Source organism: Bombina bombina, chromosome 3 (assembly GCF_027579735.1).
Source record: "Bombina bombina isolate aBomBom1 chromosome 3, aBomBom1.pri, whole genome shotgun sequence".
NCBI classification, from domain to species: Eukaryota; Metazoa; Chordata; class Amphibia; order Anura; family Bombinatoridae; genus Bombina; species Bombina bombina.
Window position 1 is genome coordinate 274,530,244 of NC_069501.1, and position 17,974 is coordinate 274,548,217.

Here is a 17,974-nt window from a genome sequence, read left to right on the forward strand (position 1 = left end):
AGTAGGTGCCCTCTTGTCTCAACATCCTACGCCTGACGGTTCCTTGCATCCATGTGGTTTCTTCTCTAAGAAATTGTGTCCAGCGGAGTGCAATTATGAAATTGGTGACCGGGAATTACTGGCCATAATTTTGGCACTCAAGTAATGGAGGCATCTTCTCGAGGTTACTAGCATGCCAGTGCTCATTCTTACTGACCACAAGAATTTAACTTATCTATCTGAAGCAAAACGTTTGTCGCCCCGACAGGCCAGATGGGCGCTGTTTTTGTCTCGATTAAATTTTGTGGTCCCTTACCTGTTGTGGTCTGTACCTACTCCTGTTATACCTCCTGACCATATTTTGGCTACTATACGTACTAATTTGACTTCTCCCTTGGGGGAGAAGATCCTGGCTGCACAAACCAATGCACCTCCTGAGAAACCTAGTGGTAAGTGTTTTGTTCCTGAGAATCTTTGAACTAAACTTTTGCACACTTACCACTATCCTAAAGCCGCAGGTCACCCAAGCAAGAACCAAATGATTTGGTCTGTCACTCAACAATTCTGGTGGCCAGGTCTTCGTTCTGATATTGCTGCGTATGTTGCCTCCTGCTCAGTTTGTGCACAGAATAAGACTCCTCGACGTCTTCCTGTGGGTCTTCTTCAACCTATTGCTAATGGTGAGCGTCCTTGGACACATCTTTCCATGGACTTCATTGTCGAGCTCCCTGTTTCCACTGGCAATACTGTTATCCTTATGGTGGTTGACAGTTTTTTCTAAAATATCACATTGCATTCCCTTGATGAAGCTGCCTAACATGGGTTATCCAAGGAGATAGTGTCGGACCGGGGTAGCCAGTTTGTCTCCAGATTTTGGCGTTCCTTTTGTGCTCAAATGGGGATCCAGCTTTCCTTCTCCTTGGCATACCCTCAATCCAATGGGGCTGCGGAACAGTCTAATCAAGCTCTGGAACAGTTCCTCCATTGCTATGTCTCAGATCACCACAATAATTGGTCTGAACTGTTACCTTGGGCAGAGTTTGCTTGTAATAGTGCTATTAATGCTTCCTCCAAGTTATCCCCATTCTTGGCGAATTATGGGTTTCAACCATCCTTGTTGCCTGATTCATTCATGTCTCAGGGTATTCAGGCTTTGGAGGTGCATCTCCGGCAACTCCGTTCAACGTGGGTGCAGATTCAGGATTGTCTTCATCGTTCTATGCAGTGCAAAAAGTTCCAGGCTGATCGTAGGCGTCTGCCCGCACCTTCCTACCAGGTTGGTGAGAGAGTTTGGCTGTCCTCCCGCAACTTGAACCTTCATTTGCCTTCCAATAAATTGGCTCCCCGTTATGTTGGTCCTTTTGGAATACTCTGATGGGTTAATCATGTGGCCTACGCTCTTGACCTTCCTCCTGCTATGCGCATCTCCAATATTTTTCATGTCTCCCTCTTGAAACCATTGGTTTGTAATCGGTTTACCACTGTGTTGCCTCGTACCCGTCCCATCTTTGTTGACAACCATGAGGAGTATGAGGTCAGCAGCATTATTGACTCTCGTATGTCCAGGGGCCGTGTACAGTATTTGGTTCACTGGAGGGGCTACGGTCTGGAGGAGCATTCTTTGGTTCCCTCCTCTGATGTTCATGCTCCCGCCCTCCTCCGTGCCTTCCATGCCCGTTTCCCCAATAAGCCTTTTGTCCTCCCGCGGGGGAGGGGTCGTTGAGGGGAGGGTACTGTCAGGGTTTTTTCCCTGTTGTTTGCCATGTGCTGCTGGCAGCCATTTTACTCACCTCTCTTTCTGACTATGGTGCATTGCGGGGGATGCTGCTCATTTCCTACACTTCTTTTTATGGCCAGACTGGTGTGCATCATCCATGTGAGACAGGATGCAGTCTCAGAATTGTGATTTCATCACTTATTATTTAAAGGGCCTCTGTTCAGTATGCTTTGCCTTTGCGTTGTCTCAGACCTGTTTGTGAGAGTTCCTGTGTATTACCTGGCTGCCTGACGTCCTTCCTGGTTCCTGATCCCTGGCTTGTTCCTGACTCTGCTGTTTTCCTTGTTCCTGATTCCAGCTCGTCTGACTATTCGCTTTGGCTCCTGACTCGGCTCGTCTGACTACCAGCTCTGGTTTTGACTCCTGGCTTGTTATTTGACTTGTGGACTTTTTATTATTTTTTGTTATTAATAGAGATGTGATTATTTTTGCACTTCTCGTCTCAGTCTGATTCCTGGCACCCTGACATCTACAAATTCCCTCTCATCCTCAATCAACCCGATCGTACTCGATTGGGTTGAATTGTGGAGATGTCTGTCCGCCTGCTCAGAGCAGGCGGACAGGTTATGGAGCAGCGGTCTTTAGACCGCTGCTTCATAACTGGTGTTTCTGGCGAGCCTGCAGGCTCACCAGAAGCACGGGCCTCAAGCTCCATTCGGAGCTTGATAGATAGGCCCCATAGAAATCTAGGGAATATTTACAGAGAAAATAAGGAAAACAGAGAATTTGACAGTGAATGACTGAAGGACAGGATTTTCTGAATATAAAGCAAATAGATTTATTTTTATTATTAAAGGGACATTAAACACTTTGAGATGGTAAAATAAAATGATAAATGGTATATATAAAAAACTCTTCAATATACTTTCATTATTTATTTTGTCCCCTTTTCCTGTAATTCCATTCTGAAATTGTGAGGTTTTCCGTTCCTGTTAGAAATGGAAGTGCAGAGCACATTACACTTATTTTGTCAATATTTAAACAGCTAATGAAACTTTAAAAAATACATCTACATGTTATTCTTAGACTAATTTTTCTTTGAATGCATCATTCTATCTAGCATTTATTTAGTGTTTAATGTCCCTTTAATTTTATTATTATTATTATTATTGTCATTTATTTGTGAAGCAGTATCTAATTAAGTCGTTTTGGGTTTATGAGTAGGGGTACACAATAGGTAAAAATAATACAGATACATAAAACAGACTAAAAAATACATACAGAATGTATAATTTTGTTTTCTCATTCAAGCACAAAAAAAAACAAGGAATTCTTTATTATTTCAACTGCATGTCTGCTCCCCCACTAATAATCTGCATGCAAGTGCAACTGGATAAATGGCTTGGACCATCGTACTCTGGGGTTCTTAATTTAAGGGTCATTGCAGTTATAGCATTTTATTTTAATACAAATTCATTATTCTACTTATAGGCTAGATTCCATGTACTATTGATAGCAATAGAACCGCAGCCTAACAACATTCCTCTTACTATCAATAATTGTAGATCCACCATCACATGTTTAGTGCCCACGAGGCAGTATCTGCTGTCAGAATTTAACATTGCACAAGTAAATTCTTGTGTAACCATGCACCCTTCTCTTGTGCAATTGGTTGCAAGAGAGCTAGACTTGTCAGTTATTCCAGATCAATGAGTTCAGGATGTTTGACATCCACAAACTCTAAGGTTGTGAACAAGTCAAGAAGCATTGTTCTTAAGATGTGATGTGGAAAGTGAAGGAGCCTAAATGTGATGTGTGCTAAAGATATATGCTCTAAATATCTTTCAACAAAGGATAAAAGAGTGAATCTAAAGATATGAGTAATAAGATTTGGTAACAATATCCACCAAAAATATCAAGGAAAAGTGACTGTAGATCCACAATATGTTGAAAAAGTGAACAAAATGTAATAAACAGTACCAGTCTATTGAGATATACTCTAATATCCTTCAACAAAGGAGCAAAAAATTCTCAAATCCTGGAACGGACAATGCAAAGTGTATGCAATCTATTAATAATATGCAAAAAGCCAGCAATATATATAATATCAAACAATGCTAGAATATATAATAAAGTGCAAATAACTAACAATAGAAATAGTATCAAACATTGGTGACAGTGCTAGATAGCATAGCAGGATACATACAGTGAAATACCCAGGCACTATAGATCGTTAATATAGTCCTCATACAAAATCCAAATACTGGAGATATCTCCAAAAGTCCACTAGATAGCGGGTGTGCGGCAGCAAACACTCCTTCCAAGGCTGATGGCACCAGCGACGATCTGCAGATAGAAGGGAGAAAAAAAGGAGGCGCCACAATAGTGTGAGATCGTAGATGACAGAGATCCCCACATACGATACAGAATCACTTACTAGATTGCAAGCACTTGAGAAGTGCCACAGGTGCAGACTGAACCATTAAAAGCTGTCCAACGAGCTTATCCTCATGATAGAAGAGCCAGAGGGTTAGCTTCAAAGTCCCCCACATGTACTGGAGTCAGATGTAAACCGAACTGGTTTGGGAGATCCCAATCTAGGAAAAATTCAGCTCCCAAAAAGCTTAGCCAACAAAGTGAAAAATCGGCTGATGTATAAAAACAATTATAATAAAACAAGCGTGATGACAGCAAGGTTAAAATATAACAATTAAGTTTATTATAACCTAATACACTACGCGTTTCCCGGTCACAACAACCGTTTCATCAGGTGTAAATTACTAACACAGTCATCACACTATTTAAAACAAATCTCGGCATCTAAAGCCTTACAATGCGCATGCGCGCTAAAACTATGGACCAATGAGGTGTTCATCTGAGCCGGCTCATTGTCGATAGGGCAATAGGGGGGGGGGCGTGTGGTACCAACCCAAAGTAGGAGTGTTACCTGTCACTCTTAGGAAGCCGCTGTGAAGATCCGCTATGCCCAATAGCAAGAAACCGCCGACAATAAAAAGAAACATAATACTTGTAGTAAAATCACTAGGCAAAAGGTCATGCATAGTATATAAATGTATACCATATTCCACCTTAATACTCCGCAAAAATTAATACTCTATATTAGTATGTATCTACTGGGAAAATAGAAATATGTATACTATACAGGGAGTGCAGAATTATTAGGAAAGTTGTATTTTTGAGGATTAATTTTATTATTGAACAACAACCATGTTCTCAATGAACCCAAAAAACTAATTAATATCAAAGCTGAATAGTTTTGGAAGTAGTTTTTAGTTTGTTTTTAGTTATAGCTATTTTAGGGGGATATCTGTGTGTGCAGGTGACTATTACTGTGCATAATTATTTGGCAACTTAACAAAAAACAAATATATACCCATTTCAATAATTTTTTTTACCAGTGAAACCAATATAACATCTCAACATTCACAAATATACATTTCTGACATTCAAAAACAAAACAAAAACAAATCAGTGACCAATATAGCCACCTTTCTTTGCAAGGACACTCAAAAGCCTGCCATCCATGGATTCTGTCAGTGTTTTGATCTGTTCACCATCAACATTGCGTGCAGCAGCAACCACAGCCTCCCAGACACTGTTCAGAGAGGTGTACTGTTTTCCCTCCTTGTAAATCTCACATTTGATGATGGACCACAGGTTCTCAATGGGGTTAAGATCAGGTGAACAAGGAGGCCATGTCATTAGATTTTCTTCTTTTATACCCTTTCTTGCAAGCCATGCTGTGGAGTACTTGGACACGTGTGATGGAGCATTGTCCTGCATGAAAATCATGTTTTTCTTGAAGGATGCAAACTTCTTCCTTTACCACTGCTTGAAGAAGGTGTCTTCCAGAAACTGGCAGTAGGACTGGGAGTTGAGCTTGACTCCATCCTCAACCCGAAAAGGCCCCACAAGCTCATCTTTGATGATACCAGCCCAAACCAGTACTCCACCTCCACCTTGCTGGCGTCTGAGTCGGACTGGAGCTCTCTGCCCTTTACCAATCCAGCCACGGGCCCATCCATCTGGCCCATCAAGACTCACTCTCATTTCATCAGTCCATAAAACCTTAGAAAAATCAGTCTTGAGATATTTATTGGCCCAGTCTTGACATTTCAGCTTGTGTGTCTTGTTCAGTGGTGGTCGTCTTTCAGCCTTTCTTACCTTGGCCATGTCTCTGAGTATTGCACACCTTGTGCTTTTGGGCACTCCAGTGATGTTGCAGCTCTGAAATATGGCCAAACTGGTGGCATCTTGGCAGCTGCACGCTTGACTTTTCTCAGTTCATGGGCAGTTATTTTGCGCCTTGGTTTTTCCACACGCTTCTTGCGACCCTGTTGACTATTTTGAATGAAACGCTTGATTGTTCGATGATCACGCTTCAGAAGCTTTGAAATTTTAAGAGTGCTGCATCCCTCTGCAAGATATCTCACTATTTTTGACTTTTCTGAGCCTGTCAAGTCCTTCTTTTAACCCATTTTGCCAAAGGAAAGGAAGTTGCCTAATAATTATGCACACCTGATATAGGGTGTTGATGTCATTAGACCACACCCCTTCTCATTACAGAGATGCACATCACCTAATATGCTTAATTGGTAGTAGGCTTTCGAGCCTATACAGCTTGGAGTAAGACAACATGCATAAAGAGGATGATGTGGTCAAAATACTCATTTGCCTAATAATTCTGCACTCCCTGTATATTACAAAGATACACACACTAAGATACTTCTATAGAGCCAGCTAAACAAACAAAAAGGAACCAATCTCATAGATACTATGATAAATAAAAATATACTCGATATATAGAAAATGAAATGTCTTGCTAAAAGTATATAAAATGTAATCCACTATCGAATAATAACTAAAACCGGCTCAGGGATCAACTGTTGAGGCATAGTTTTTTACAAAAAATAGTTCTATACACAAATAAAAAAAGGTAATAACAGTGACATATAACTATGATAAAAACTCCATGGTCTCAATGAAAACATAGACATGGCAGCTTTCAATTGAGTTATCATTGAGTTTTTATCATAGTTATATGTCACTGTTATTACCTTTTTATTTGTGTATAGAACTATTTTTTGTAAAAAACTATGCCCCAACAGTTGATCCCTGAGCCGGTTATAGTTATTTTTCTCACTCCTAGGGGTATTTTATAGTGTTTTATATATATGTTTTATATATATATATATATATATATATATACATTATTTTTTATTTTGTCTTTATAAACTTATAAATCCATATATTGCATATTATATCCTATTATGGGGTGCTATCCTGTCACTCTATTATATGTTATGTGATGTTTTTTATTTATTATTGGTATAATGCTAATGTTTATTATACTTATCTGTATCACTTTATATGTTTTTTGGTTCTAGTTATTATTCGATAGTGGATTACATATTATATACTTTTAGCAAGACATTTCATTTTTTATATATCAAGTATATTTTTATTTATCATAGTATCTATGAGAGTATCTATGAGATTGGTTCCTTTTTGTTTGTTTAGCTGGCTCTATAGAAGTATCTTAGTTTGTGTATCTTTGTAATATATAGTATACATATTTCTATTTTCCCAGTAGATACACACTAATATAGAATATTGATAATGGGTACTATTCTCTCAGCATCAATGCCAGTTATTTTTGCGGAGTATTAAGGTGGAATATGGTATACATTTATATACTATACATGACCTTTTGCCTAGTGATTTTACTACAAGTATTATGTTTCTTTTTATTGTCGGCGGTTTCTTGCTATTGGGCATAGCGGATCTTCACAGCGGCTTCCTAAGAGTGACAGGTAACACTCCTACTTTGGGTTGGTACCACACACCCCCCCCTATTGCCCTATCGACAATGAGCCAGCTCAGATGAACACCTCATTGGTTCATAGTTTTAGCGCGCATGCGCATTGTAAGGCTTTAGACGCCGAGATTTGTTTTAAATAGTGTGATGACTGTGTTAGTAATTTACACCTGATGAAACGGTTGTTGTGACCGGGAAACGCGTAGTGTATTAGGTTATAATAAACTTAATTGTTATATTTTAACCTTGCTGTCATCACGCTTGTTTTATTATAATTGTTTTTATACATCAGCCGATTTTTCACTTTGTTGGCTAAGCTTTTTGGGAGCTGAATTTTTCCTAGAGTGGGATCTCCCAAACCAGTTCGGTTTACATCTGACTCCAGTACGTGTGGGGGACTTTGAAGCTAACCCTCTGGATCTTCTATCGTGAGGATAAGTTCGCTGGACAGCTTTTAATGGTTCAGTCTGCACCTGTGGCACTTCTCAAGTGCTTGCAATCTAGTAAGTGATTCTGTATCGTATGTGGGGATCTCTGTCATCTACGATCTCACACTATTGTTCTTAAGATGTCTTAGACAATCGATTTGTGCTTATAAGTGTTATTAGTTTTAAGATTTGCACTTTCTATTTTGTGTTTTAATGCATTTACATTTTGCATATAGCAATTTTTTAATTGTATTTTTTTATTTTTCTGTGCAACTCAAACAAATTAGGATTATACTCTGTATATTTATTATCTTTTAAAAACTGCTTTGCACTTAAATGTATACTAGTCTAGAAGTGAATGCAAGTTAAACTATAGTGCAAAAATATCAGTTTAATTTGTAGTTTAATTTCTATTTGCTGCACAATTTAGAATTTATATCAGTGCCAGATTCTTCCTTGTTAACCTTTCACTCCCCCGTAAGATTCTTTATCACCAGATTATTTCACTACTTACTATTGGTGTCAGCTCTGATCTGTCTGGAACTTTTGGAACTTCTGTATTCCCAGGGATAGGAAAGGTGTCTGTACATGGACACTGGTGTCCGTGACTGGCCCTTGCCTTGTCCAACACCTGTTTTTCAGAGGGAAGGAAGAAGTAGGACAGACAGGGCCACCATCAGGGGGTGACAGGGGTGACTCCTGTCAGGGACCCAATGGGCCAGGGGGGCCCCATGAGGCAAGAACTAAGAAAAAAAAAATTGGCAGCCACCAGTGGGTACTACAGCAGAGTGCTAATTGAGCATGGCAAATGTTATTACAAAGAGTAAAGTATTAGCATTTGAGAGGATTTCTGAGTGTGCACTAAACCACTATGCACATTGTGAGACAGACTTGGCACTTTGTTTGTACAATGTGTGCCTGAGTTAGACGGCAGATCACTTTCATTTGCAGAGGAGGTAGGACTTACTTAGCAAATGTTTTTTATTTCTTTGTGCAATTTCGGATTGTACCTTCAGTGTGGTAGTAGTTGAATGGTGGGGCCAGGGGTCCATAAGAACATTTTTTTTAGCAGCAGTGTATTTATGATTATTTGACAAATGGTAGGTGCCCTTTGGGCAGATATGAGTTTTTTTAAAAAATTATTATATATTTTAATTACATTCCAGTTTACTGCCCCTTTATGCAAGGACTTTCCAGATGCAAGGAGGCATTGTATCTAAGACTTTTACATCTGCATAAAATGTTATACTCTCAGGCTAAGATTGCTCAGTGTTTGAAATGAGACAGGTTAACTTAAAACTGTTCAGTTTACACTACAGCTGACTTAATTTTGAAATACATACCAACAAGCCTAAATCCTGCATTCAACCAGATCTAATAGTATGAGTACCACAGCTTATGGTTCCACCAAGACCTTATAGATTACAGCATTTTCAAAATCCATAAGTACAGCTGACAGATGGGTACACTATATTTGAAGTGGTGCTCTTGGTTGGGGAAAATGGGGAAAAAACAAATACACATATGTCAACCTTTTTAAAGTTCTTTTCTTCATCTAGCCATCTACCCAGATCATTAATGTACAATTTTGAATTCACAGAATTCTTTTGTTTACACATTTACAAATATGATTCTTTAAAAAGTGATCTCTTAATTTCTGCATTTTTTTTATCATGCATGTCACACACTGTTGATTTAGGGGGTGCAAGGTGCATAAATGTTTCCTCCTGTGAGTGTTTCTGTGGGTGTCTGTGTTTATGTCTTTGTGCTTTGGTTTGTGTCTCTATGAGTGTGTATGTATTTTTTTTTAGTGGTCTCTCTGTGAGAGTGGGTGTGTATGTCTTTGTGCATTTTCTGTGGATGTCTGTGAGGGTGTGTGCATATGTCTTTTTCTATGGGTGTCTCTGCGAGGGTGTGTGTATGTTTGCCTTTGTGTATTTTCTCTGGATGTCTCTGTGAGGGTGTGTATTTTCTGTGGGTGTCTCTGTGAGGGTGTGTGTATGTCTTTGTGTGTTTTCTGTGGATGTCTCAGTGAGGGTGTATGTATGTCTTTCTGTGTTTTATGTGGTTGTCTGTGTGTGTGTGTTTTCTCTGTGTGTGTGTGTGTATGTCTTTGTGTGTTTTCTGACGCTGTCTCTGTCGGTATTTCCTTGGGTGTATGTGCAAGTTTTAGTTTGTGTATGTGTGTCATTGTCTGTTCCTTTTTAGGACATTTTGACCTTACTACTGATTATTCACATCTTTCTAAAGACTTTAAGCTAGATTTAGAGTTCTGCGGCCAAAGGGGTGCGTTAGCTACGCGTGCTTTTTTCCCCCCGCACCTTTTAAATACCGCTGGTATTTAGAGTTCACAGAAGGGCTGCGTTAGGCTCCAAAAAGGGATTGTAGAGCATAATTTACCGCCACTGCAACTCTAAATACCAGCGGTGCTTACGGACGCGGTTCAGCGTTCAGCTCCTAACGCAGCCCCATTGTTTCCTATGGGGAAACACTTCCTAAGTCTGCACCTAAAACCCTAACATGTACCCCGAGTCTAAACATCCCTAACCTTACACTTATTAACCTCTAATCTGCCGCCCCCACTATCGCTGACCCCTGCATTACACTTTTATGCTAATTACACCTACTCTAAGCCCACTAATAAAATAACAAAGCCCCCAAAATAAAAAAATGCCCTACCCTATTCTAAAATAAAAATTGAAAAGCTCTTTTACCTTACCAGCCCTTCAAAGGGCCTTTTGCGGGGCATGCCCCAAAGAATTCTGCTCTTTTGCCTGTAAAAAAAAAATACAATACCCCCCCCCAACATTACAACCCACCACCCACATACCCCTAATCTAACTCAAACCCCCCTTAAATAAACCTAACACTAAGCCCCTGAAGATCTCCCTACCTTATCTTCACCACGCCGGGTATCACCGATCCGTCCAGAAGAGGCTCCGAAGTCTTCATCCAAGCCCAAGCAGGGGCTGAAGAGGTCCATCATCGGGCTGAAGAGGTCCATCATCCAGCTGAAGTGTTGATCCAAGCGGGGGCTGAAGAGGTCTATCATCCGGCTGAAGTCTTGATCCAAGCGGGGGCTGAAGAGGTCCATCATCCGGCTGAAGTCTTCTATCAAGCGGCATCTTCAATCTTCTTTCTTCCAGATCCATCTTCATCCCGCCAACGCGGAACATCCATCCTAGCCGACGACTTCCCGACGAATGACGGTTCCTTTAAGGGACGTCATCCAAGATGGCGTCCCTCGAATTCCGATTGGCTGATAGGATTCAATCAGCCAATCGGAATTAAGGTAGGAAAATTCTGATTGGCTGATGGAATCAGCCAATCAGATTCAAGTTCAATCCGATTGGCTGATCCAATCAGCCAATCATATTGAGCTTGCATTCTATTGGCTGATCCATCAGCCAATCAGAATTTTCCTACCTTAATTCCGATTGGCTGATAGAATCCTATCAGCCAATCGGAATTCGAGGGATGCCATCTTGGATGACGTCCCTTAAAGGAACCGTCATTCGTCGGGAAGTCATTGGCCAGGATGGATGTTCCGCGGCGGCGGGATGAAGATGGATCCGGAAGAAAGAAGATTGAAGATGCCGCTTGATAGAAGACTTCAGCCGGATGATGGACCTCTTCAGCCCCTGCTTGAAACAAGACTTCAGCCGGATGATGGATCTCTTCAGCCCCCGCTTGGATCAAGACTTCAGCCGGATGATGGACCTCTTCAGCCCCGGATCGGATGCTCTTCTGGACGGATCGGTGGTACCCGGCATGGTGAAGACAAGGTAGGAAGATCTTCAGGGGCTTAGTGTTAGGTTTATTTAAGGGGGCTTTGGGTTAGATTAGGGGTATGTGGGTGGTGGGTTGTAATGTTGGGGGGGTATTGTATGTTTTTTTTACAGGCAAAAGAGCAGAATTCTTTGGGGCATGCCCCACAAAAGGCCCTTTTAAGGGCTGGTAAGGTTAAAGAGCTTTTCTATTTTCATTTTAGAATAGGGATGGGCATTTTTTTATTTTGGGGGGCTTTGTTATTTTATTAGGGGGCTTAGAGTAGGTGTAATTAGCTTAAAATTGTTGTAATATTTTTATAATGTTTGTAAATTATTTTTTTATTTTTTGTAACTTGGTTCTTTTTTTATTTTTTTGTACTTTAGTTAGTTTATTTAATTGTATTTATTTGTAGGTATTTATATGTAATTAATTTATTGATAGTGTAGTGTTAGGTTTAATTGTAGATAATTGTAGGTATTTAATTTAATTTATTTATTGATAGTGTAGTGTTAGTTTTAATTGTAACTTAGGTTAGGATTTATTTTACAGGTAATTTTGTAATTATTTTAACTAGGTAACTATTAAATAGTTATTAACTATTTAATAGCTATTGTACCTAGTTAAAATAAATACAAAGTTGCCTGTAAAATAAATATTAATCCTAAAATATCTACAATATAATTATAATTTATATTGTAGCTATATTAGGGTTTATTTTACAGGTAAGTATTTAGCTTTAAATAGGAATAATTTATTTAATAAGAAATAATTTATTTAGTTGGATAAAAATTATATTTAACTTAGGGGGGTGTTAGTGTTAGACTTAGCTTTAGGGGTTAATAAATTTATTAGCGTAGCGGTGAGGTCCAGTCGGCAGATTAGGGGTTAATACTTGAAGTTAGGTGTCGGTGATGTTAGGGAGGGCAGATTAGGGGTTAATACTATTTATTATAGGGTTTTTGAGGCGGGAGTGAGGCGGATTAGGGGTTAATAACTTTATTATAGTAGCGGTGAGGTCCGGTCGACAGATTAGGGGTTAATAAGTGTAGGTAGGTGGCGGCGGCGTTGGGGGGGCAGATTAGGAGTTAATAAATATAATATAGGGGTCGGCGGTGTTAGGGGCAGCAGATTAGGGGTACATAGGGATAATGTAGGTTGCGGCGGTGTGCGGTCGGCAGATTAGGTGTTAAAAAAATGTATTATAGTGGCTGCGATGTGGGGGGGCCTCGGTTTAGGGGTACATAGGTAGTTTATGGGTGTTAGTGTACTTTAGAGCACAGTAGTTAAGAGCTTTATGAACCGGCATTAGCCCAGAAAGCTCTTAACTCCTGGCTTTTCTCTGCGGCTGGAGTCTTGTCGATTTCTAACGTTCACTTCAGCTAAGACTCTAAATACCAGCGTTAGAAAGATCCCATTGAAAAGATAGGATACGCAATTGGCGTAGGGGGATCTGCAGTATGGAAAAGTTGCGGCTGCAAAGTGAGCGTTAGACCCTTTCCTGACTGACTCTAAATACCAGCGGGTGGCCAAAACCAGCGTTAGGAGCCCCTAACGCTGGTTTTGACGGCTAACGCAGAACTCTAAATCTAGGCGTTTGAGACTAATGAGACCAATCCACCATTTAACCTTTAAATTATTGTTTAGGCAGTTCAGGGCCCTTCCTTTCAGCCACTGCATGCTGTTGTCATCATTTAGTTGGCATCTTCCTTTACAAAAAGATAATCAGAACTCCATATTTTGTTTTCTAAATCTCCTTTTTTTTTTTTACAAAACTGTAGTCTACCTCATTACTTGTCAGGTCAGTGTAATCAGGTGCTGAGTGACTGTTTGGGTGTCTGTGTCTGAGTGTGTTTGTGTGTTTCTTTGTGTGTCTGCTAGAGTGTCTTTATGTGAATGTGTGTGTTTGTATGGTACTACCTTTACAACATTTCCAAGTTTAAATAGACACTTAAGAATAAAGTGCATATACGTTTTAGTTACTTGGTCAAAAATTGCACATGTCAAGGGGGGGGGGGGGTATGAGATGAATGCTGGTCCTCACTCCTCCTTGCCCCAAGCGGCCCCACACTTAGTAACGGGAAGAAGCAAGCTGCCTGCAGTCAACTAACTGTGAGTTGTGAACCATCCCAATTCCTTGATCTGTGCTGCAGCGTAGTGTGTGTAGAAGCTCGCTGCCTACTCTGACAAACCTTGCGTAATCAAGTAAGTAACCAACCATGATAATCATGCAATTAACATCAAGGTGGGTGGGTTTGGTCAGGAGTTGCAGACTCTCAATATAACCAAAAAAATAAAAGGTAATACAACAAGCAGTCTTTATATAAATGTTATTTTAAACTTGTTTGTATATGACTAATTTGTACTTGTGGAACTAGACCAGGGGCGTCCAATGTGCAGCCCATTTGACAGCAAAGTGTCACTCTCCTGACTTATAGAAACATAGAATATGTCAGCAGATAGGAACCATTTGGCCTATCTAGTCTGTCCAATTTTCTGAATACTTTAATTAGTTCCTGGCCTTATCTTATATCTAGCATAACCTTATGCCTATCCCATGCATGTTTAAACTACTTCACTGTCTCTACCACTTCTGCTGGATGGCTATTCCACCATGTACCCACTGCCCTCTCTGTAAAGAGAGTGTTTTTGATGTTTTTAATTTGAAATGTACCTTGGTGTCCTTCACTAACGTCTATACTTTGGAAAATATCCGCCACAGCCTCGGTCCGTGCCTATCCCTGTGTATTCCACCCTTTTTTTTTATAAAGAATTAATTTTTTTCTGTTTTGTTTGAATAATGATTTCAATTAAAGGGACAGTCTACACCAGAATTGTTATTGTTTTAAAATATAGATAATCCCTTGTTTACCCATTCCCTAGTTTTGCATAACCAACACAGTTATATTTATATATTTTTTTACCTCTGTGATTATCTTGTATCTAAGCCTCTGCAGACTGCCCCTTTATTTGTTCTTTTGACGGACTTGCAGTTTAGCCAATCAGTGATGGCTCCCAGGTAACTTCACGTGCACAAGCACAGTGTTATCTATATGAAAAAATGAACTAACACCCTCTAGTGGTGAAAAACCTGTTAAAATGCATTCTTAAGAGGCGGCCTTCAAGGTCTAAGAAATTAGCATATGAACCTCCTAAGTTAATCTTTCAACTGAGAATACCAAGAGAACAAAGAAAAATTGGTGATAAAAGTAAATTGGAAAATTGTTTAAAATTACATGCCCTATTTGAATCATGAAAGTTGTTTTTGGACTAGACTGTCCCTTTAAAGCTAGAGAGTTTGAGAATTGGCCCATAGTCTCTTGATCCGTTATAGACTCACATGAAAGATTTTAATATAATAATTCATTTAATATAAAGCAAATTATCTTCAATATAGATTTAAACCATGCACAATAATCTAAGTGTTCTTCTAATTCTCAAACTTCTACATTCTATATTTTAGCAAAACTATTTTTTATTAGTGTGAAAAGAAGCGATAAATAAGTTAGTATCATTTTATACCTTCTCATATTCGATAATTTGTTAAATATAATTTTTTTAGGGGTTGTTGGATTATATCTTATATAAGATAAAAATGAGTTTAATGCTGAAGTTAATTCCTTTTATGTACATTTAGTATTCAGAAGAATGTACTGCAAAATGGATGATTGTGTTTAAAATATATACAGGTAGATTACAAGTTATGCGCGTTAGAGGGTTTTTAACGAACGCAACAAAAGTTGCGTTATTTCACCCTCCATAGCGCTGCCATTACAAGTTTTGAAACAGCTGGCTTGTGCGTGCGATATGGTTGCGTTGAGCTCCATACCAGACAAAATACAAGCGCTGTTTTGACGTGCTCGTGCACGCTTTCCTCATAGGCATCAATGGGGAGAGCAGGTTAGAAAAAAAACTAACACCTGCGATCGCGGAATGAAAAGCTCCGTAACGCAGCCCCATTGATGTCTATGGGGAAAAAAATGTTACGTTTAAAAAACCCTAAAATAAACCCCACGTCTAAACACCTCTAATCTGCTGCCCCCGACATTGCGACAATTACATAAATGTATTAACTCTTAATCTGCCGCTCTCGATATCGCCACCACCTAAATAAATCTATTAACCCCTAATCTGCCGCTCCCATAATCGCCGCCACTATACTAAAGTTATTAACCCCTATATTCCCCTGCATCCCAGCATCGCCCACACTATAATAAATCTATTAACCCCAATTACGCTGCTCCCCAACATCGCAGCGACTAAATATAGCTATTAACCCCTAAAACTCTGGCCTCCCACATCACTACCACTAAATAAACCTATTAACCCCTAAACCGCCAGCCCCCCACATCGCAACAACCTAAATTAAACTATTACCCCTAAGCCTAACCCTAAACCTAACAACCCCTAACTTTAACATAATTAAAATAGAGCTAAATAAAAGTTACAATTATTAACTGAATAATACCTATTTAAAACAAAATACAAACTTACCTGTGAAATTAAACCTAAGATAGATAAAATATAACTGATAGTTATATTGTAGCTAGCTTAGGTTTTATTTTTATTTCACAGGTAAGTTTGTATTTATTTTAACTAGGTAGACTAGTTAGTAAATAGTTATTAACTATTTACTAACTACCTAGGTAAAATAAATACAAACTTACCTGTGAAATAAAACTTAAGCTGCCTTACACTAAAACCTAATATTACAAAAAATAAAAAAACTACCATTACAAAAAATAACAAACAAAATTATCCAAAACAATAAAAATTATTCCTGTTCTAAAAAAAAACCTACCTCAAAATAAAAAACCCTAATCTATAATAAACTACCAAGGGCCCTTTAAAAGGGCCTTTTGTAGGGCATTGCCCTAAAGATAACAGCTCTTTTCCTACAAAAGAAAAACAAACACCCCTAACAGTATACAACCCCCGACCCCCAAACCCACAAAATAAAAATAGGGTAAAACCTAATCTACCCATTGCCATAAAGAGGGCATTCAGCTCTTTTAAGAAATGCCCAACCCTATTCCTATTTTAATACCCATTTTTTTTTTAAAAAACACCCCAAAATAAAAGAAACCTAATCTAGATTAAACTACCAATAGCCCTTAAAAGGGCCTGTAGGGCATTGCCCTAAAGATATCGGCTCTTTTTCTAAACAAAAATACAAAGACCCACTAACATTACAAACCCCCACCCCCCAAAACCCACAAAATAAAAAAAAACTATCTAAAAAACCTAATCTACTCATTGCCTTGAAAAGGGCATTTGTATGGGCATCGCCATTAAAAGGGCTTTTAGCTCTTTTTCTTGCCCTTAAAAGGGCATTTAGCTCTTTTAAGAACTGCCCAACCCCTAATCTAAAAACAAAACCACCCAAAAAACCTTATAAAAAACCTAACACTAACCCCTCCTTAGGTACTCACAGTTGCTGAAGTCCTGCTTGAAGGATCTTCAACCCGGCGGCTCCATCTTCATCCAGGCTGCATCTTCTATCTTCATCCCGGGGGCGTCTTCTATCATCATCCCGGCTGCGCGGAGCGGGTCCATCCTGAACAGCCAATAGGATTTCAGTAGCTTTCATCCTATTGGCTGATTTGAATTTCCAAAATCAAATCAGGCAATAGGAATGCAAGGGATACCATTTTGAATCACGTCCCTTGCATTGAAGATTCAGTATATGGCTGCGCCGGATGTCTTCAGGATGGACCCGCTTCACGCCACCGGGATGAAGATAGAAGACGCCGCCAGGATGAAGATAGAAGATGCCACCTGGAGAAAGATGGAGCCATCTGGATGAAGATGGAGCCTCCGGGATGAAGATCCTTCAAGCGGGACTTCAGCAACTGAGTACCTAAAGAGGAGTTAGGTTTTTTTAAGGTTTTTTGGATGGGTTTTTTTTTAGATTAGGGGTTGGGCAGTTCTTAAAAGAGTTAAATGCCCTTTTAAGAGCAAGAAAAAGAACTAATTGCCCTTTTTTGGGGGGAGTTGGTTGGGTGGTGGGTTTTACTGTTGGGGGGTCTTTGTATTTTTTTTACAGGTAAAAGAGCTGTTTAACTTAGGGCAATGCCCGACAATTATTGGTAGCTTATTGTAGGCTAGGTTTTTTTTTATTTTGGGTGGGCTTTTTTATTTTTATAGGGCTATTAGATTAGGTGTTATTCTTTTTTATTTTTGATAATTTCGTTTGTTATTTTTCGAAATATAGTGTTTTTTATTTTTGTAATTTAGTACTTT